We start from the raw sequence: 22,025 nt of genomic DNA, 5'->3' as shown, positions 1-22,025 counted from the left end.
TGTATTAACACAGCATAGCTGCCTCTTTTACAGGCAGTCGAGTTCACATAATCCCTCTCAATTTGCCTGACTTACAAAAAATCAGGAAAAAAAAAAAATCAGAATGAAGCAAATCCAGAAAAAGCCTTCTTTTCTAGGTCATAGCTTGTCCTGGAGTTATTTTCTCTCACCTTCTAGGCTGCTGAAAGGATATAATTTTTTCATCTGTAATGCTTTTGTTGACACTGTTTCCAGTTGTTAGACCTGTCCCACTGCTGGCGATTCCTACTTCTCTGTCAGGGACAGCAGAAAAGTTAATCATCTCACACTCTCATTAGCATTCTGGTTTCCCAGTTCAAATGCCCATTTGCATGGTGGCTAATACCTGGCTGATGAACTGTGGCCACAAGAAGTCCAAACTCGTGCCTTGCCGTACCACTTCTCCCAGGAGGTATGAATTTCTGGCAGAAGGCTGGCTGACAGCTGGGAACACACTCCATGCTTTCCACGCTAGCGTTTCAGCTCAGATGAGCTGTGCTTTTTTGAAACATTTAGCAGACTCTGGTTCAGATTATAGACCGGTTCAGGAGTGCACGAACTGGACATCTTTCAGATGAAACTGAGCTGGAAGATGTCCTCCAGAAAATCGCATCCAGAAGATGCTCCAGCTGATAATAGGCATTTCCATGGAGCTACTGAGGCGAGACAAGAGCTACTCCAAAGTAACACCCCCGGCCCCATAGTGGGTCTGACAGGGATGGAGCTAACTTTCTTCATAGCAGCCCATAGGGTGCTGTGTTTGGATTTGTACCTTAACCACTGTTGATAACACATCAATATTTTGGCTATTGCTGAATAGTTACGGAACGCCAGGTCAAGGCTTACTTTTTGCACTCTGTCCTTCCAGCAAGTAGGCTGGGGGTGGGCAAGAGGGTGCTGGGTCATCTGACCTGACCTGACCAAAAGTGTATTCCATACCAGATAACATCATGCTTGGCAATAAAAACTGGGGTAGTGGAAGAAGAAAAGGGGTTTTTTGGTTTCCAGGGTGGCCATTGCTTGAAGACTGGCTGGGCATCGGTCTGCCTGTGGGAGGTGGTGAGTGATTGCTTTTGCATCACTGTTTTTTTTTTTTCTTTTTCCTTCATCTATTAAGCTGTTTTTGTCTTGACTCAGAAGTTTAATTGCTTTTGCTCTTCCTGTTCTCTCCACTGTCCCACTGGGAGTGGGAAGTGAGCAAGCAGCTGTGTGGGTGCTTGGCTGCTGGCTGGGGTCAACTTTCCACCCCCTGCCCCCACACGCATATAGAGTGGATAGGGGATCCTCAGCACCAACGGCTACTACTGATGCACTTCCTTTGTGCTGGGCATCTTGCTGATGTAGACATAGATGAAATCTTGTACCACTGCCAGAAATTGGCTCTCTGAACCTTATGATTAATCTCAGAATGACATGAATAAAACTGGGGAGTAAGAGGGATACCAAACATACCACTTCTAGAGCACTCCAAGGTCTGTGTGTTCCTTGCAGTTTTAATATTCTAAATACTGTGATCTTTTTAAATTAATATGCTTGGCAAGAAAAATGTCAATATTTCAGTCTTTTTTTTGCCATAGTGCTCCAGAGAAAGTGTTCAATAAACATAAATGATCACCCAAAGTTTGAGGACAAAGATAAAGACCAATAATTTTTCCTGTTGGAGCTTTCTTCAGGTAAGGCCAATCTGAAGATACAGACGACTGACTCCCATTGGAGTCCCAGAGGCTATGAAATGAGTCCCATAGGATTACCAGCACCTACCCCATGTTATTCATGCACAAGTATGAGTTGCCTGTGCTGATCTTAAAGCAATGTATGCTTACTAACAGGAAGCATTTGTGTATAGCTATTAAAATATGAAGCCAAATACCTTCACTCATGAAACATCTCTCAGAAAAAATATGAAAGAAGACAAGGCAGACAGCTGTCATTCAGGTTGCTTAATCCACTATTTGAAGAGACTCAAGTAATAATGTGATGACCATACTACAAGAAACTATGTGTAAGATAAGGTACACAAACCCTGAAAAATTAGTGCATCTGATTTTCTTGTCTTCAAATGAAGCATAAATAATGAGAATACAGCTTGAATTAAAAAAAAACAAACCTCAAAGCATCTGTATACCCTAAGAATACTGTAGAAAAATACCTATTGTTATACCCATGTAAGTCCAGAACTGTGTTCAGACTCACCTGATAATTTCATGCAGTGAAGGCTTTTCTTGTCTGAAAGCAAAAGCCAGGATAAAACCACTCACCTCTGTAAATTGCTCAGACAGATTTAGTTTTTAATTTTTGATCTGATATGCTATTTTCTGTCACGTTGGATACTGTTGTTTATGTTTCATCTGATACAGTCACCCTAGAGGCCCAACTGATACTCAGTAATGCAACATTCAGTTTGTAGCCTGAGGGTCAGCACAGATTTCACCTCTTCTTCAGCTCTCACCCTTCGTATAACAGTGGCAGCTTTGACTGTGTGCATTAAGAGGGTAAATTTGTCCTCTGTTCCACCTTATTTGGTAACTCAAGCAAAACTCAAATCCTAGGCGAGATCTCAGAGACTTGATGGTTGGGAAGCAGCAAGAGGGAGAGAAGGATACAGGGTAGAAATTCAGTTCTCCTATTTCTCGTCCTATTCATCATGGATGTGGAGCACAGATTATTCCTTTTGACTCTGTGGCAGCCTTTTATGTTTTATTGTGTCTTCTCTTGGGTTTTTTTTCTGTGTTGTTTTTTTTTTTTTTCCTGAGAAAAAATATCCCCAGTTTTTTCAGTCTTTGTAGATGATTTTTAAATTCTGACTGCTCTTATGACTCTGCTATGCCGAAGGAGACCAAACCTCGCAGTCAGCCCTCTGCCTCTGTTACGTGCCTGCACCTAACCCAAGGAACAGCAATGGAGAGCTGCTGGACAGTATATTGGTGCATAAAAATACTGCAGACAGGCCATGATATAAACATGGCTGCTGCTGTAGGAATAGTGTGTTCTGTCTGAGTCATTCGACTAATTTGATAACATTAATTAACGAATTTTTGGTGTCTTTTTCAGCTAAAATATGTAAGGCAAAAGTAGTCAGTGTATGATGTGAGAATGTGCCTTAATAAGCGTATTTCCCAGGTCTGCACTAAAATGTCGTAGGCAGAAGCTGAACCTCCGTATTATTTTCTTATTCTTTCAGGGGCAAAGTGAACTGTTAATACATAATAATTAGCACTAATAATATATAAAGAGATTAAGAGATTTGATGAAGCATGCTGAAATAATGCAGTGAATTATTAGAATAATAATGTAAGTACATGCCTCTGTTGTTAACTGTCCTCCATTCCTTACTTTGCCTGTTTATTCACCCTGCATATCATGAGGTGAGCTCTCAGGAAAGGAGCTGCTTTTCTGCTGCTGTTCACAGAGCGTCTAGTGCAATGAAATGGGTATTGATCCCTGTTTGATAGCCTAAGTACCACTGCAGGTGAAGTAAAAAACAACAGCAGCTCTGTTGAATGGATTTCTATTTCCTTTCTTATGACAGAAAGACGTACTCTGTATGATATGGTTGAAAATGTCAGTGCTGAAAGAATGATAATGAGTAAAATAGAGCTGGATGAAGACACAAAAAAGACAGTAACTGACAATTTTGAAAGTTTAGATACTTAATGAAAGAATAAAAATTTCAAGGAGATATCATCTTAATTTTTATTACTCTCTCATACACCAGTGCAAATCCTGAGTATTATACTGTTGCTATGGCATAATCAGAACGTAGTATTTATTGTATAAATATTACTGGATATTCTTAGCATATGATCCCATTTTCAGATTTTGAAAAATTTCATTGTACCAAAGTCCTTAGAGAAAAAGACTTGCAATTAGTAGAGATTTCTTTTCTATATTTAGAAATATTAGGATAGGAGCAGCTCCTTAAGATGGCTATGGGCTGATATTTTCTGGGAAGTTTCAGAGAAAATTTGTTGAGAGCTTGAGCTATCAATTTCCCATGAGTGAGAACTATTGTATTTTCTTCCCCTTTTTACTGTAATAAATGAATTTAACAAGGCAGCAGAAGACCATGGCAAATCTAAAGAGTTGGAATATGGCAGGTCTTCTGAAATGCTGATGCTGTCCTCCGGTATTGCAGAAAACGATGTTACAGAGTCCTACCATGAAACCACGCTCATTACCTGGCCACCACTCCTCCTGTTAGCTCTGCATGCCGAACACACCATCGGTGTTCAGCATAAATTAATATATGGGCACATATTTGCTCTTGTGCTCATGTTGTCCATGTCCCTCCCTACATCTGTTTCTGTCTTAATTAATCTTTCCTCGGCGATGGTAACCAGAACTTCACATGGTTTCCTAGATTACATCTCACTACAAGCTATATGGCACTAGTCATCATTCCCTGTCTGCGCTGGAAATGTTTTCCCACTGTGCCCTAGGATTTAATTTATCCTGTTCATTGCCACATCAAACTAGTGGTCATACGCATCCCGTGATCAACAGATGCACACAGTTCTTCTCCCCTCACCACTGCTCTTAACTGACAAGTTCTCTATTCATGGTAGTTAATCCCGAGGTTCAAATCCTATATTTTATGTTATTATTCCATTATTAAGCCATTCTCACTCCGAGTATTCTAGTCCACTTCTCTGTGAATGATATCCCAATCATCCTCTGTATTAACAACAAAATGTTTCCCAATTTTATGTTATCCATTCATTTCACTAGCATTTTCTGCTAATGCCATTAAGGAAGCAGTTGACTCTTTTCCAAGATACATGCTTGAGGAACTCCATTGATAAACCGGCTTCAGCTCAACAGTTCCCCGGTTGGCATAACTTATTTTATCTGTCTTAGTAAGTTCCATGACTGTTTCAGACTTGTTGAAATAAACTCCGTCTTTTCTAGTAAAACATACAATATCCTTTTGGTTATCTTATCAAATATTTCATCTAAGCCCAATGATGGAATAGCCTATAACAGCATTTATTTTATTAAAGGTTGATCTGGCACAAATGAACGTTGTCAGACCCATTGTGCCTCTTTTTCATTTTCCATTCACATTACAGATTTCACATTTCTTCCAAATCCTTGCTTATCATGGAGGTAAGACTAATAGACTGTATTTTTGCAGATGGTTTTGTTACAGGAATATAGGTACAATTCTTGTGATTTTTCTGTTCATTTGGATCTCCCTGCCTCAGTTTTATTCACAACCTTCGCTCATGAATTGGCAGTCCATATTCTAGAAATTATTTCACAGTTCTGGAAGGAGGTTTAGCTAAACTAACTGAATGCACTTTGAGTACTAGCCTCTATTTCCATTATTTATGCATTCTCTGATAATACGTACTTGGCTATCTTCTCGCTTAAGCACCTAATGTGTGCAAGTGTGCTTTTGGCACTCTCTCCTAGATAAGGGAACAGATTTTTTTTTGTGTGTGTGTGTGTGTGTTTTTTAATAAAGTTTTTTTAGAACTATACTGAAGCTGGTCTTACCCAGTGTATGAGGATGTGCAACATTGTTGTGTTATAAAACTCTTCTCAATTCACTGCTTATGCACTATGTTAGTTGGATGCTGTGTATCTCTCCCCCCATTCAGGAGTAGGCTTCAGCTCTCATCAAGATGATGAATGAACAAAGGTGATGTTCCTCTACTTATAATACCAAAGCTACCTTCCATTTGTGCCTCATACTGAATAGTAACCCACTTTTTTCTAAATTTCTGCTATTTCTAATTGCCTGTCTAAAATGCTGTTTGCTTAATTTTCTTTGCAAGAACTAATTCATATATTTTGGCAATTATTCACTTTCCCCTTACACTTGCTGGCTTTTAAGATAGAACTTTCATTGTTGACTAGTCATTTTAGAACCAGAAGTCCCTTGTTAAATACTACACAGGCTGAAAGGACTCTATAGTACTCATGTAACAGCATGAAAACAAGAGGGAGAATCCTCATAATGAGAAATAGGGATCTCCATGGAAATGAGGTCATAGAAATAGGATGAAAAATAATTCATTGGAGTCAGTAGACTGCTAATACTCCTCAGATGTGTCTCATGACAAATGTCAAATCCTACAAGTGTTGTAAGAGCTGAGCTGCAGTATTAGATCATCTGTGGGAATACCCTCTTTTCACAAAACAAACAAAACAAAGAGCTTCTTGCCAAGGCAGTCTAGAGTTAGATGAATCACCTCCAAAGCTGACTTCACAGCATGAACAAGAAGAAGAAATAAACTGTTATGCAGAGAATACCAGTAAACTAGAAACTAGATAATTATAACTAGTTGTTCTTGACGACACTAGTGATAAGAGGAAACCTTTTTTTTTCCTAGAAAAAATACCATTAACAAACCTTTATAGAATTCACAAAATTCCAGATTTTTTTTATTAGCTTAGATGAACTATGTCATTATAAATATGGCAATTCTTTGTGAACCATGTTCAGATTTAAGAACATGACTGTTGTCTAAATTCTGGTGTAGATATGGTATATCTAAATATTAGTCTAGGCCATACAGCCTTTATCTTATGAGTCTCTGGACTCATAAGATTCCATTACTGGAATCTTCTGCCAAATAGGAAGGTACTGGAGAGGAGGTGAATCTGACAAAGCATCATGTGTACCTATAGCATACTGCAGTAGGTGATTCACCAAGGTCTATTTCTGAAGGGATTCAAGATACTGTATATTATAGGATACCGTGTATTCATTAGGTCTTTTGGGACATGTTTCAGATTTTAGAAATTTGGTTCTTTATACAATTTATCACCACAGAAAAAAGAAAAAGTAAGAACGAGAAAGAAAACATATGGCAGAATTGGAAAGTTAGAGCTATGTCCAAATTTGGGGATCCTCTGAGAATAACATATCACTATTTTGCATATTATCCTGGTTTTGAGAAGAACTTCAACTCTGTTGTGTAGCTAATTCAATTGTAGATTAACACATACTAAGTGGATGAACATTTTTTATGAACATTGTGTTCTGTGGGTATACATATGAAAGAACATGTTTTAAGTAGTCGCCAGAAAAACACTCCTTGTGACAGCACTGCACATTGTGCTTTATCTATGTGTCTGTAGTTAAATCATGGGAAAGGCTGTACCGTGACAGCTCTGTGGGACTTGAAAATAGCTGGCTGATACATATATTAGTAAAATCCTCCTCAAGCTAGTCTCTGCTTCTGCTGAGAGTGCAGAGGCAAAGGCTTAACTTACTTTCTGGCAACAATCCTTTCAGTTAGGTGGGACAGGTCCCCCCTTCACAAGAAGCTGGTGAAGGCGCCCTTGAGGGATTCCTGTTTCTGGCTTGAACATCCTTGCTTACAGTTCGCCAACCAGCATTTAGACCACAAATTTTCACTCTCAGTCTTTTGGGACTGTGTAACTTGTTTTCACTGTGATGTGCCCACTTCTGCTTGCTGAGCATTTCCTCCTACTTACACCAATGATTTCCACCAGGCAATACCATACCATGGATTTGATATATCAGACTCTTTGGCATTCATGGTCTAGCATCTGTTCATGCCTTACTAAACAGACCATCTTTTAACTGCTTCCTTGGACAGTTGGAGTTGTTACCAGTGCAATTGCTAGGCCCACCAATTTCAGTGAGTTTTGTCCCCAGTGATAGCTGGAAGGATCACTGGGAGCAAAGACAGGCATAAAATCAGCCCATTTTGCATGGTAAGGCACAGTGCCAGACCTAGGAGATTCCCTTTAGTCCTGGGCTACGTGATACCATTTTTACCAGCTTTGCAGATGACAGCTGTTAGGAAGGAGGGATGAGATCCGATCAGCCGTGCGTTTTCTTCTTAACTCTTCCATCTCTGGCTCTTCTGCTTCCCCAGTCCTTGAGATGCAGAGAACAAGCTCAGCTACAGCTGAAAGAACAGATCGTCCAGAGCCACAACCTGTGTTCTCCTGGAGAAGGAAGTTTTTCAGGTCAGTGCAGAAAAACACACTCACCCAAAACAGTGAAGAACTGTGTGCTTGTAATGCTAATACAGGTACAAGTTCTCATTTTGCCGGGTTTATAGATTTAAATGGTTTTCATGAATTCAGAAAAAAATTTCCCTTTTACTGTACCCAGAGTAGCACTTTCGTTTCTTCTGCAGAAATGAAGGGAAAATGGCGCTCTGCCACATCTTGCCTGAAGACCAGACATATATCACTGGAGATCTGGGGAACAGATGACACACACTAGCATCAGGCAGGATTTACAGACAGCTGCTCCCATGGTAGTCGTCTCCTTCATGACCTCTTGCAGTCCCTTCTGAGGCTGCTTTCTATTATTCTGTGTAAAGATTCCTGGTGCAGAGGTGTCGCCTACATTACAAGAAATATTTGTATACTCATAAGGCAGATGGATGTACTGATTTCTCCACAAGGGGATAATTAAAAGTGCTCTCTCCTGTCCCACAGGTGATGGCATGAAGCAAGTTCTAGTGTTTGTTATCTAAAATCAGATTTTTATAATAACTAATTTTTATTTAAATAATATACATATTTCCTATGCATATGCTGTATAGTATTTTTAAAATAACTTTGCAACAAATACATAGACAGCAATGAAATATTGCTGATACGTTGTTTTTGGAAGGTAACTGTTCATTTTATAGGTGGGAACACTTAGCAACTCTGACTGAGAGAATATTTTTTAAAAATAATAAAAAGAGCCAAATACACGCACCCACCCACCCTCCATCTTAGACTGGATGAAAGCATGACATTTTATGGAAGAAAAAATGAAGAAGTAATTTATCTGTGTTATTTGTGCAGTAGATGTTAATGACATTCTGGGTTTAAAAAGATGAAACCAAGAAATCCATTTGTATATTTTTAAAGGGCTAATCCTTTATTGTTATGATTTGGGGTTGTTAGTACTTTAGATATGCTGCAACTGTTAGACTAAACTGATTTATCCTCATCATGCTAATCTGGGATCAGCACAATTTTTCAGTAAAAACTTGATAGTCAGAAAGCAAGTTACTTTGGCACTGGTGTAAGATAAAGATACTATGTCTTTTTGGGTAAAAACAGACAAATAGGACTTGTGAGGAACTGCTTGGACTGTAAAAGAGGGATGCTGCACCGATAGTCCAGCCCCAAATTTCTTCTTTAAAAATGACTCATTTAGCCAAGAAGGAACTCCTGCCTGCCATACTTCCCACTAAATAAAAGTGCTTAGTTCAGAATTGATTTAATGCACAAAGTTGTATACCCTGCGATATACAGAAAATCAGATTAGTGTACCAGAATGGGTTTTTATGCCTTCAAAATCTCCAAATTAAGCTCAAGAGCGGAGCCAGGATCATTGGTGCTAGATTGTTCTACTGATTGCAAAGTACTGCCGGTTGGGCTGTTCCCCTGACTCTCCCAGTCCATTAACCGCACTTGCAGAGGCTTCCTCTCCAGCCAAGAAGCTGCGATCAGCGAGGCAAAATCACTGCATCGGGAGGGAAACGCTCACCGGTTTGTGTGTTGCTTCGGCCAGAGGAAACGTGCAAGAGCCAGCTGTTTTCTCAGGCAGACGGAGACAACAACCGGCTTGAGACAGTGCTGCCTGTCAAGACAAAGGTGGGCAGGAGGAGGTGGGAACCTCACAGCCCCCATTGCTGCCAGGAGGGGTTTCTCCTGGAGATCCACGAGACTAATCTCTGCAAGGCTTTTCCTGCAGTTGAGACTTCTCTTTTCATCCTATAAATATAACTGCAATAAATCTCTTTGAAAAGCCTGCTGCATAACTGCCCGCTGTATCCCCTACAATAACTGCCATGAAACATTTCTGCTGCCACAGCGCAATAAAGCTCCAATGGGGCGCGGGGCCGGAGGGATCAGTAATTCCTGTAATACTTTAAGCTAACACCTACATTTTCAGAGCTGTCCAGGACTGTAACTGTGCAGATTCATGTGACTTAACTTCTAGAGAAAATGAATGGCCAAATTGCTTCACAATTCTGAGTATATCTGAGCTACAAGGATCTCCAGGTTGTGTTTTCTGTGGATTTATTAAAACAATTAAATACCTATCAGTGGGCTAACAATGAATATACTTTATAACAACCATTAAGGTCTCCTGATGTCCTAGCAATCCACAATCAATATTTCTCTGTGATCAATTGCTAAACAGTATCACTCCTATTACATATAAAAGATAAATGGCATATAGAAGGCCATGATATGACCCTTTCGGATCTGCTCCGCATAGCAAAGGCATGAAGAAGCAGACAGAAAGTTACCTTCACCTATAGGGCTAGATGACCCCCATATAGAGGCTTTCTCCGGTGATGTTAAGTTATTGAGTACAGACAAAGAAAAAACCATGCCGCTAGAGCAGAGATGCTCTCCTGGCACTGCTCATCGGGTGTTACTCCAAGCAGGAAGATGTGTTCTATCCCTGACACTTCTCTGTCTGCATTGTGCAGGTATCTGGGTTTTAGGCTTTGACCTAGCAGGTCTCATCATTGGGACAACCAAGCATGCGTCTCCCTCCCAAAATGCTTACCTTACCACTTTCTCACTCCTTTCTCCTTGGGTGTTAGGATGTCAGACAGGGTATCAGAGCCCCAGGGTAGGGCTTCAGCTGGGGCACAATAACCTGTGGGTGAGGACACAGAGCCAAGCTTGGGTAACAGTGACACACGCAGGGACTACAGTCCTTTTTATCTCAGATCCATGCCCGCTTCTTGGAAAAGCCCCAGTTTGTATGAATTTCTTAGACCACCATGGGGCTCATGCTTTTGATAGGGACAGATTTGGTCTAGGAGCTCCTTCAAGTCACTTCTGCAAACCTTCCCCTCGCAGTGAGACCCTCTGGACTGGTACGGAAACCTCATTCCAGTAGGCTAAACATTTGCCACTTGATTCCACATATCCAGCATCTAACAAATAGTTTATACATATTCATTTTTAAGCCTGACTGAATATGCTGATTTAAAAAATGAGGTTAGATTTAAATTAGTCTTCTGCACAATAAACTGTTTTAAAAGGCTTTAAATTATGAATATTTATATTGCTATTAATTTGTGGCACTACTAGTATTTTTCTTTAATGCTTAATTATCACAACTAATGTGTTTGAATTATTCTAGAAATCGTTCCATTATTTTTTCTGTAAATATTCATTTCTGCACTTACACCTTCTTATTTGATGCTGAGGCTGAAGCGAAACATGATTAGAGCCTTTATAAGAAAAAAAACCCCTCAAACCCAACACTCTGTCTCCCCAAGTAGTAGCTTGTTTTTTTTTTTTAATCAACCTAATGCTAAATGATACTCCGTTTTTTCACCCTGTAAGTAGATTTTGGTATGGGTCATGCATTCAAAGATCGCTGGCAGATAACAAAAAGAGCCAGACTGTGTGCTAGAAAATTCCATAAGGCATAAAAAAAGAAACAATGCTTTCCACAAGCTGCTTCCTAGCAGCTATTTCAGCTTCGAGGACATTACTGGACAGCTACCATTGCTACCACTAAGGGTTTGCTCTTAGTTCATTCAGTTAAAGATAGGGCATGAGTTTAAAATACAAATAATCCTAAAAACAACTACACAAACAAACAAAAACACCCCTCCCATGGAAACACTCTTATTCCCAAATACAAATACTTTCAAACTTCTCTTTCTGATAAGATTAAATCTCATTGAAACTGATGGCTGCAGCCACCATTTTTAAAGTATGTGTAAGAAATTATTGTGTTCTCTTCCCAGCAGTTGAATTACTATCTTCCATCCCTGGCCTTTCCACCTGTGCGTGAAATCTCAAAGTTTTAGATAACCATTTTAGGTCAAACAGGGGCATAATACTCAACAAATGATAGGAAGATAACGTCATTGTACTCTAGTCATATTTGAAGGGGAAGAATGTCACATGAACCAGTTCCAAAATATGGTACAGGAAAATGAACAGAAATGAACGTACGAGTAAGATGATGGGAAAAAACCCTTCTGTCAAAACCAAGGTCCCTTGGGATGTTTAACATTCACAAAACGCAGACCAGACTTGATATGTCAAAGATACAAAAATATCTTTCATGCTAGAACTATCCAAAACCTCAATATATATTGATAACTATTAGTTTCTGAATAATGAAGCTGGGATAGTACCAGCAGTTTATACAGTCTTGCACATCAAAACACTTACGGGAAAAAAAAAAAAGAGGAGATTTTATTTATGCTCCTTGTACTTTGCTGGCTTCCCTTAGTCTGGACACTCTCTTACCTGCATTTCTTGGTCTTCACCACTGAGGACCATTTCTGGACTGGCATCCGAATACATGTCGTTGCTTTCCTTGCTTGTTGGTAAAAGACCAGAAAGTTGCTTTGAGTGAGAAGTGGTAAGCAAGCAAGGTTTGCCACATCTATTTGCCTGTCTTATTGGCAGCTAACCAAATCTGGAAAAAAACGAATCCTGTGATGTCATATATGTTACTCTGACATGTCCAGAAGACATGACCCATGAGCAAAAAAAAAAAAAGAAGGTATTGTGAGAAGTGATTTGAGAAGGAGATCCAGGCTACTGTGTATAGGAAGGAATAAAGCATTTTGGAAAAGAAAGTAAAGGGTTTAAGTTGTGGTAAGGGAGATCCTAATTAGACATTAGGAAAACTTTCCAGTCGTAAAAATAGAGATGAGCACTAGAATAGGCTGCCTGAGGATGTCATTAAAATATAATTGATCTTACTTTTAAGCAGGAGATTGAGTTAGCTGTCTCATGAGGTGTGTTTAAAATACAGGGAATGCATCCCCGGCTGAGGCTAGGCGATGCTGCGTGAGCCCTGGTGCTGCCAAAACACTGCGTGGTCGAGGGCAGAGAAGCAGAGGTCTCCATCAGCATCCCTGCTCCAGATGGGCAGGAGATGGGGACTGTGGCACCCCGACATTTAAATGCCAGTCATGATCCTTTCTTTTCAGTATTGCTTTCTGTAAAGCTATACCACTAAAAGGCAGAACCACAAAGAAAAGTAATTTGCAGGGCTTTGAAAGGAGAATTGACTAGAAAGAAAGCAATAAAAAATTCATTGTTCAAATCAACAACAGTGTTGGATCATTTCTAACAAACCTAATGATCCTTAGCTAAATATTCATCAGAATATTTAAGCTTAATTTCAAAGTGTCCTGAAACACATCTGAGTCTTGATCTCCAGTTCAGATTTCAGTGTATCCTGAGGGGAAAATGAAATACTTGCACATAAAACTGTGTGGAAAAGCTTTTCCCCACTCTGATAAAGTTGTCAAGATTAAAAAAAAATAAAATCCTATCCCACAACAGGATGAACCTCTAAAAGCTTTTCATAAAAAACCAGAAAGACAGAGAGACTGATTCTTGTATCATCTCAGAACTGTCAGCTGAGACCAAAGCTCACCGTAGGGTCTTGCACATCACAGACAAGGGCATGGGCATAAGGGTTTGACTGATTTGGCCTGCCCTTCCCAGGCTCTCCTTTATACAGGGGGAGACTGATCGAGTACAACCAACTAATATGGGAAATCCAAGTTCAAACCTATTTAAACCAAAAGACAAAAGACTTCAACCTTGGTCTGCCGTGCCTCAGATGAGTCCCTTCCATTAGTCTCTTGTGGATTCGGGGTGGAGTTTGATGCCCACCCTCGCACTCACCACTTTTCCTTTCCCCTCATCTTCCCCATGTGTGCCTACCTTTTATCTACCCTGTCCTCCTAAAACGGCTGCCTACATGCTGCAGCAGGTTTTATTCATAAAAAGGTCACTTTTCCTATGGAAAAAAAAAATTACTTTGCAAAATTCCAGTTACCTGTGTTTGCATCCTAGCAATATGATAACTTTAGCTGTTCAGATATATTTAAATAGATGGACAGATAGCTCTGCAGTGCGTGATACACACACTCACTCTGCATGCCTTCTGCTGTTACAACACTGACCGCTGCTAGGTAGATCTAGTTCAAAGTCGTCTCATCAATCACCTTAAAAGCCATGAAAACTAATTTCTAAACTAAAGCATTTTCAATTCATCTTTCATGTGTCATCAAGATACTTTGAGTTGAAATTTCTTATTATCTGTCTCTTACCTCCCACCTCTGCAATCACAGCACTCGTCACTCAGAGAGAGAAAGCTGCAGAAGGCTACATTTTCATAAAGCTATTTGGGATTTTTTTCAAGATAGCTCTCATTAAGAAGTCAATGGAAGAGACACAGCTGAAACCATGGCAAAGCAGTTTGAAAAGTCAGTCCTGTGTGTGAATTTTACCGTGTAAATGAAAAGACTAAGGAAATAAGGGTACGAAAAGCAATAGGAGACAATGTTAAAAAATTATGTCTTGTTTTCAGTTGTGTGTTTCCATAATATCTTAATAAGCAGTGTATGTCTTATAATAAGCAGATTTTCTAACTGACCTATCTTTAGGGACTTCAGACCTACCAGCATCTTCACAGTACACTGTAGAAGACATCTTCTTTTGTCTTTTGTATGACCATAAAAAGCTTCAAAATATTTGGAAGTGAATGTTTTACAAAAGAAGGATAATCTTTCAATGCTGAAAGCACAATTAGCTAAAACTATTCAGAGACTATGCATTCTGTTTATTTTTCTTAGCTAATGAAATAAAAAATAAAAAGTCTGGTCGTTGATAGTCTAGGTCTAGACTAGATAAAAGTGACACATTCAAGTTTTTAGCCTCTGGAAGATTAGATCTGGGTCAAAGCTTTACAGCTCTACAAGGTGTCCCTGTTTTTTGAGAGAGTACTCAAAAAAAAAAAAGAGCGTGTTTTCACATTATCCCTGAGTTTTACACGGCTTGTAAAGAAGATTGAGACTGTAAAAGAAAAGATTTTTTTGGTTTGTCAATATTATGAGGTATTTTTTGGGGGAGGTTCTTTCATACTTTACAATTTTGTTATCCTTCCCGCTTGCAATAAATTTTTGTTTTCAGTTCTTTCATGCCACGGTACATCAAAGCACTCCAACTTCTTGGCAATTCAGACCAAACAGTATCTATCTCATATCTAACGAGAATAGGATATGCTTGATAACATGAAGTTTGATAACCTTTCAGTAAGAAACCAAAAGCAAACCACTGCCAGGATAATCCAGACTGCAGAAAAGTCTAAACTATAGAATTTTAAAGCTGACCTAGTTTTGGAGAATGATGCTATTTTATAAGAATTGTTAATAACTAAAATAATTCAAATATACTTAAAAATTACAAACAGGAAAACTTAAAAAGACACACTGGTTTCTCTTTGCATTTTATGTATCACCTTCTGGTAGGCTGAAAGTAGTTATTCTCTCTTCTAAGTCATATACCTTTAATTCAGGGATTCTCATGTTCTTCATAGATAAACCCAATCCCCTGCAGATGCAATTATTTCAACTAATAGTTCAACTGAGCAGCCTGTGCTGATTCCCAACATTGACCTGTCCTTTGTCTGGTAGAAAATCTTGCTTCTTTCTTCACAGACAGAGCTAAAGCAATTTTTCACATGGATCAATATTTAATTTTTCGTTTCGGGTTTATTTTGCTTTTTTTTCTCCGTAAGTTGAACCGAACAGCAAGAAGCAGGGAAAACCAGGGAGAGATGATCTGTAAGATTTCAGCTGAACATTGATGGGTTATATATCACAGTTTCAGAACTTTTCCTTTCCCTTTTCTGGCAAACATTTACTTTTGCAGTTGGAAAAATATGGAGCTGAACATGACCCTAAAGAATTCTTGGGCAAAATGCATGTGGTATGAGTGTATGTTATTAGTAGCAATGATGCTGCTAAAATTTGTTAAGCTTTCTGGTAGTGCTCTGTAAATTAAATTGCCTATCAAAAAAGAACAATTTTTGAAAATGGCTTACCCAGATTCCCCTAAATAAGGAAAACCTACCCCCCAATGTAAACTAGAAAATCCTTTATTCTGAAGTGGAGACTCTAAGGATAAATATAACATAACGTAACGTAACGTAACAAAATATAATATAATATAATATAATATAATATAATAAATATAATTTTGTGACCTTCATACTTAAAACAGTACAAAAGCAAGAGCCAAAAAAAGGACACCAGAAACCATTTATTTTCTAAAGATATTCCTAAACTTTCCTATATTAGCTTTACATTTATCTTCCCCATTAACTTGATTTTAAAATTGTATTCCATCATTTAATTTTGGATTAGAATTTTAAGAAGGCCAAATTTTATCATTTTGTGTGCATTTGCTCTCTTGCACTATGCAGGAAGATAGAAAAGACATAATAAAACATATTTATGTCTACTTTGGATTTATTAAACAGTACAACCCACACAGTGGATAGTATCTGACATTGAAAAAAAACCCTGCAAGACATCTGATATAACCCGGTGTGATACAAGCACTTCTGTAAAGCTGAAAGTGAGAATTATTACTCATCTGTTAATGAGACTATATATTTTATTCTGAGATAAATATCAATACATCTTGCTGCTCAAGAGATAGCCCAGCTCACAGGGAACAAAAGGTACCTCAGTCTCCTCCTCGCCACCTCCCGTAAAATCCAGCATGAGTTATTAAGCTAAAAGTGCTCCTGGCTGCCATCGAGGGAGCTCCTGCTCTGTGGACACGTGCAGATTGTGCTGAAGTTCACCAACACCATGTGAAATGCCCCACACAGGGTGACAGCTGATGCCATGGGAGGCTGGCAACAAAGACAGCAAACTCCCTCATATGCCCACAGCCGTGGTGCAAGGACACCAAGCGTTTGGCAGCTCGGTGGGGAGGAATGAGGGGAAGGAGACGGGAAGTCTTTCAGGCAGCGTCTTTTTGGATATTTGGGTGCTTGTTCTCTTTGGACAGTGGACCCATGGTGTAAGCAAAACTGGACCTGTCTGATCTGAAGAATTTTGGTTGAATTAGACCACATAGGCAGTGAATACAGGGACTGGCTGACATCAGACGGTGTGAGCCTGGTCTTGGAAACTACAAGATGTTAATTCACTTTTTACTTCTGCTTGTTTTGAGAAAACAAGGTTTGTAAACAGCTTTCAAACAAGCGGGTGTTCACAAAAGTGACGGTTTCCTTCAGGATATGTCCCTTTGCTCCCCAGCAGCACCTAGGGTCTCCTGGCCCTGTGGGAAGCCCAGTCAACTCTTCCCAACCCAAGGGCAGCTCTTTCTTAGGTGGCCACAGAAGGTAGCTAGTGAGTCTCTTTCCAAACCATTTCTTCCAGAGATGACATGTGTTTAACACTCCCTAACAGCACAATTCACCTCATCATTGCCTCTTTTTTACCCAGGTTATTTTTATTCAGAGCAGTGTCATGACTGACAAGCATAATGCTATTGACAGGGCACACAGTAGGGTCTAACTACTCAACCCGAGCTATGTGCCTCTCCTTTATGGGAGTGCAATCAGTGCTGTATACAGTATACCATGTATTCTCTATATTCTCTATTGGCTATCATCTTTTATCATGCACGTTTTAACTTGCTAATTACACTATCCATATGTTACACATGCTCCTAAGCTTCAATTAGTAGCAGCACCTGTTCAGTTCCTGCCGTATACTTTTTAATATTACGTTTGGCCATTCCTGGGTGGGGGGGATTCAGTTCCAGACTAAGACACATTTGGGATCTACTTGTGTCCAGGTTCGTGCTATATTAAGAAAAGGTCTGGGCAATGAAAATCAATGGAGCAGTTCAATTCAATTCACCATAAAATAGACATCCTGAGAGAAATTCTGTTGCCTAAACAAAGGTGTCTAGTTCCATTTGAGCTGCCCTGAAACGTCTAAGCACTAGCACTTCAATTTGGATATACTTTTGAGGATAGTTTCCCCTTTTTTCCCTTTCCAACATTTGGTTCACATCCTGGAGCAGTCTTGGAGCACCAGGAACAAGATTTCTTTCAAATAATACTCAGCCAGACCATGAGCCCCGGGAGCACTCCTACTGAGCTTTGATCATTAATGCATGAAGTCCTCATGTCCTCACTAGAGCTCAGCAGATTGGTACCCTCGATAAGTGTACAGTTTATATATCTGGGTTATCAGCACAACTCTTTCGACCGATAGGTCTGCTAAATTGCATCGCACTACTTGCCTTGGCTGGAGACAGCTCTCCGTTGGGGCTGGCAGGTATGACACTGGAGCTAAGGTGCTTCAGACCCTTCTGGGGTGGGAGTGTGAGGCCAGGCGGCATTCCCCTGGGTGCAGATAAGGATGCTTGGCATCTGCGTTGGGAGAACTGAGTCCTGCTGTTGGTGGATATTGTCAGTGGAACCGTTTTCTAGCTCCACTGCCTGGCACTCTACAGACTATACTGTGAACTTAGATGCTCACACATAAACCCTTTAAGTTCAGAGTCTCAGCTGTGGATCAAATTTCTCCCTTCCCAGTCTGTGTTTTTCCTTTACACAACAGCACCTGAGTCTTATGTGGATGTTTGCTAGACCTCTGATGGGTCACAATGTGATGCTCCTTAGTTTATTTCTATTTGCTTTTCAGTCACAATCTCACTCAGCTGCACCGCTCTCATATTTGGATTATGTGGTTTAGGCCTTCATAGCATTGCTTCACACTGTGAAAGTAATGTATTTACAATTTTCTTCACTTAATAGAAAATCCTCACCTCTCAGTGTCCTAAATAAGGACTGAAAGGTCAGAAGAGAGCCAAAAAGTTTTGTTCTTTTCATCTGCTATTTTAGTAGCCCAGCCTATGTTTTTTGATATATTTTTTTAGTATTTTTTTTTTATACTATAGCTCCTGGTAAAACTGTCTTTATATTCTGTATGTCAAAAATTCTTATGCTTATCACACTCCTTAGAGGTTGATGATATTTACTGGGCTGGCAGAGCAGAATGCCTAAATTTCAGTTAAACCTTTGACAAGATGTTCCCAACTCTGTTCCTGACTAAACAGGTAAAAATAAGAAAATAATGATTTTTTTTTTTTCCATTTGGTTTTCATATGGGCCCTTGACCAAGAGGCAGGTTTCTAATGGTATCCTGCATATTGGAAAATCATATTCCTGTGCAGTTTAATTATGTGTTTTCAATTTATTTTCTCTGGCTCTCCAAAGGCAAGTGCATTATTGTGTGTTGTTACATAATACACAGCCATGTGGAAAAGCAGCAGACACACCTTTGGCAAGTGCTTGCATAAGTCTCCAAGGTTTTCACCCATGTTTTCACAGATGTCCTCTTAGAACCCATCTAATCCCCCATATCAAGGTTTTATAGATTATTTGGACTCATTGGGACTGGTGTAGTATAGAGCCAAGTATGCAAAGACTGCCAGCTGGCCAGAATATTTGATAAATGTGAGAACAAAAAAAATCCCACTCATAGCAGTGAAGTGATCTATTCCTGGAACACCAGCTGGATTGCTGTAATAAGCTATTAAACCAGTGTAGTAAAATGAAACCCAGATTCACTATGCAGATTATATAGCAGATCTATTTCCTTGTACAGTGTGGTTTCATTGCTTTAATTTTAGATTATTGGTCACTTGCAATGATTAAAAAGGTATGCAATAGATTGACCTTTTCATTCACAAGTTTTGAACTAGAATGCCCCAAATTAAAGTTCTACAGGACTCTGCCTCTGGCACCCTTAAATATCTGCTTCCATTTCAAATGACTCAGTGAGACAGACTCTGGCAGACTTATTTTACTAAGAAACTATATCCCAGACCTGGAACTGAGATAAGTGGTTACAAAAGACCATCTGAGAAAAACAAAATCTCAAATGCACACTAATGTAATGCAGTATTTGTTCTTGCAATAAAGAAGAATTTGAATGTCTAAAAAGAGATGAGAATTGATCTTCACGGCCATGGGTAATAGCACCATCTTGTGATCCCTGCCAAAAAATTAAAAAGAAGTATTTCAGCTAGAAGCTGTGTTCTCTGATAACTCAGTCTTTTCAATTGTGACTCTAATTAGCTTGACTGATATATGACAATAAACTAAACATTCAACCACAGAGAGTATAGTAATTGAACTTAGTGGAACACTGCATTAAAGATCCGGCAAGGCTGAGATGTGTCATTTTTGTTATCATTATCTTTCGTGCTGGTGACAAAAGAAGAAAAACACCAAAGAGGTCCTAGTCCTACTATCATACAAGAACAACCAAGTGGCTTTTCTGGTTAGGCATACTATTTCTTCTCATAAAATAATATTGCAAAGTGTATCTCAGGAATCGCAACTGAACAGTATCACCACCAGTAAAAGTAGACTGATCATCTGGCCTGTTAGCTCTTGCTTTTAGTTTTATACGATGAGGACTTTGATATTTTGGTCCTCTGGGGACTGAGAAACTGTAGGAGTGGCAAACAGAAGAATGCCATCCGGTCTGTTGGTTATTATGGCTGTCTAAACTCCAGATGAAATAGGGGGAGAACAGACATCTGAGGGTAATAACAGAAAACAAAAACCACATCGGGCTGACAAAGCACTACATTTCCAAATGAGAAATGAATAACATAACAAGGGTCAGTTGCAGATATATCTGTTCCAAGCTGCTTAGGAATACATACTCACGTCTCAGATGACACAACCTATGGTAAATTTAAGCTATGGTTACAGGTAATAAGTGTCACCAACGGGAAAAGCAAGCAGGATACAGATGATTTCCTTAATACACCTGATTACCTTTCAGAGTATGGGGAATGGAAACAGGCCAGCGGCCAGCAGAATTTTTCTTTAAGACTGGATATAGCCAGGGCTTATCCATCTGATGCCTTTGCTTTGTAACGCTGTCAGCCTTTAAGGCTGTCATAGGCAGTATTTCATATATGACCCTTAACCTGGCAATCGAGGCAATTTTTAGTTGAATTCAATGGATTTGAGAATGCTCAATATTTGCCAAAAACCAGCTGGTAAAAGCTGTAAGAACTAAAGAACATCTCTCCAACTTTCATCTCCCATGTGAGATTTTGGTGAGACTAATTAGAGATAAGGAAGGCTGAATTTTGAGTCAAATTTCTCTGCTTGACATTTCAAACATAGCAGATATTCAAACAAATACTATCAGGGATTTATTTATTGTGTTCTCTGGTACCCCCAATGAGTGATATGTGACACCTTTACTAACAACAGACACAGAAACTAGCCATCATTTTTGGTGGGGCCAGCCACAGGTCCTCTGTGTTATGGATCTGCTACTGAGTTCATATAAACCTTGCTAAGCCTTCTCATTTGCAGTGGCAAGGAAAGAATTTATTTTTTGTTAAAAAAATGCTAATTTTCTAGCTTGGTAAATTAAAGCCACTCATCTGTTATAGCTGCCTATAACAGAAATCAAAAGCATTATTTATACATATTAACCTGGGGACCTTACCAGCCAGGGGAGAGCGCTTTGTAGAGATGGCATTTGCCCCTGTAGAAGCCCTCACTCCAGTTGAAACAGGTTATATTTAGCACAGGTTGACAAGATTCAGTTTTTCCTGATGCAAGGAGATTTGGGGAGGGGTTGGGGAGGGGGAGAAGTTTGCTGAAGCTACCTCATTATGAATTTCTGAAGAGAGGCAAATCTGGTCTTTGAGAAATACAAGGTACACTATATGTTTCTGTAAGTTGCCAGGCACTTCTTTTATTTCCTTTTTTGTTGTTGTTGAGGTGTTTGCTGCAATTGCAGCCACTGGATATATCTTCCTGCTCTGGCCTTCAGAGCAGACAGCCTCTGTTTTGTCAATGCTTACAAATAATTGAATAAGTGTTTACAAATGTTTTTGAAAATAAGGTTTTGTAACTAACAAAGAAAAAAGCAGGTTCTTATATCACCAGGGTTAGTGTGTGTATTAATAAGGCTAGTGGTCACATATGTAAGACAAATGTTAATATACAGCAATTTTTTTTCTAGCTACCTATCATTCCCACAGATGGTTTATTTTAAGTCGATGGTTTAAGTCCTGAGGTTATTAAATTAGGTTTTAGTACACTTACTTGTGCATAAATAGATATGTAAAACCTGAAAACAGCAAAACAAACCACATCAGAAAACAGAAACACAAATTTCTGGTGCCCTGGGTTATGATTATTGGCACCGTTAAGG

The sequence above is a fragment of the Gymnogyps californianus genome, chromosome 1 (assembly GCF_018139145.2).
Source record: "Gymnogyps californianus isolate 813 chromosome 1, ASM1813914v2, whole genome shotgun sequence".
Lineage (NCBI taxonomy): Eukaryota > Metazoa > Chordata > Aves > Accipitriformes > Cathartidae > Gymnogyps > Gymnogyps californianus.
The sequence above is the reverse complement of the archived record's forward strand: the minus strand, read 5'-3'. Positions refer to the sequence as shown.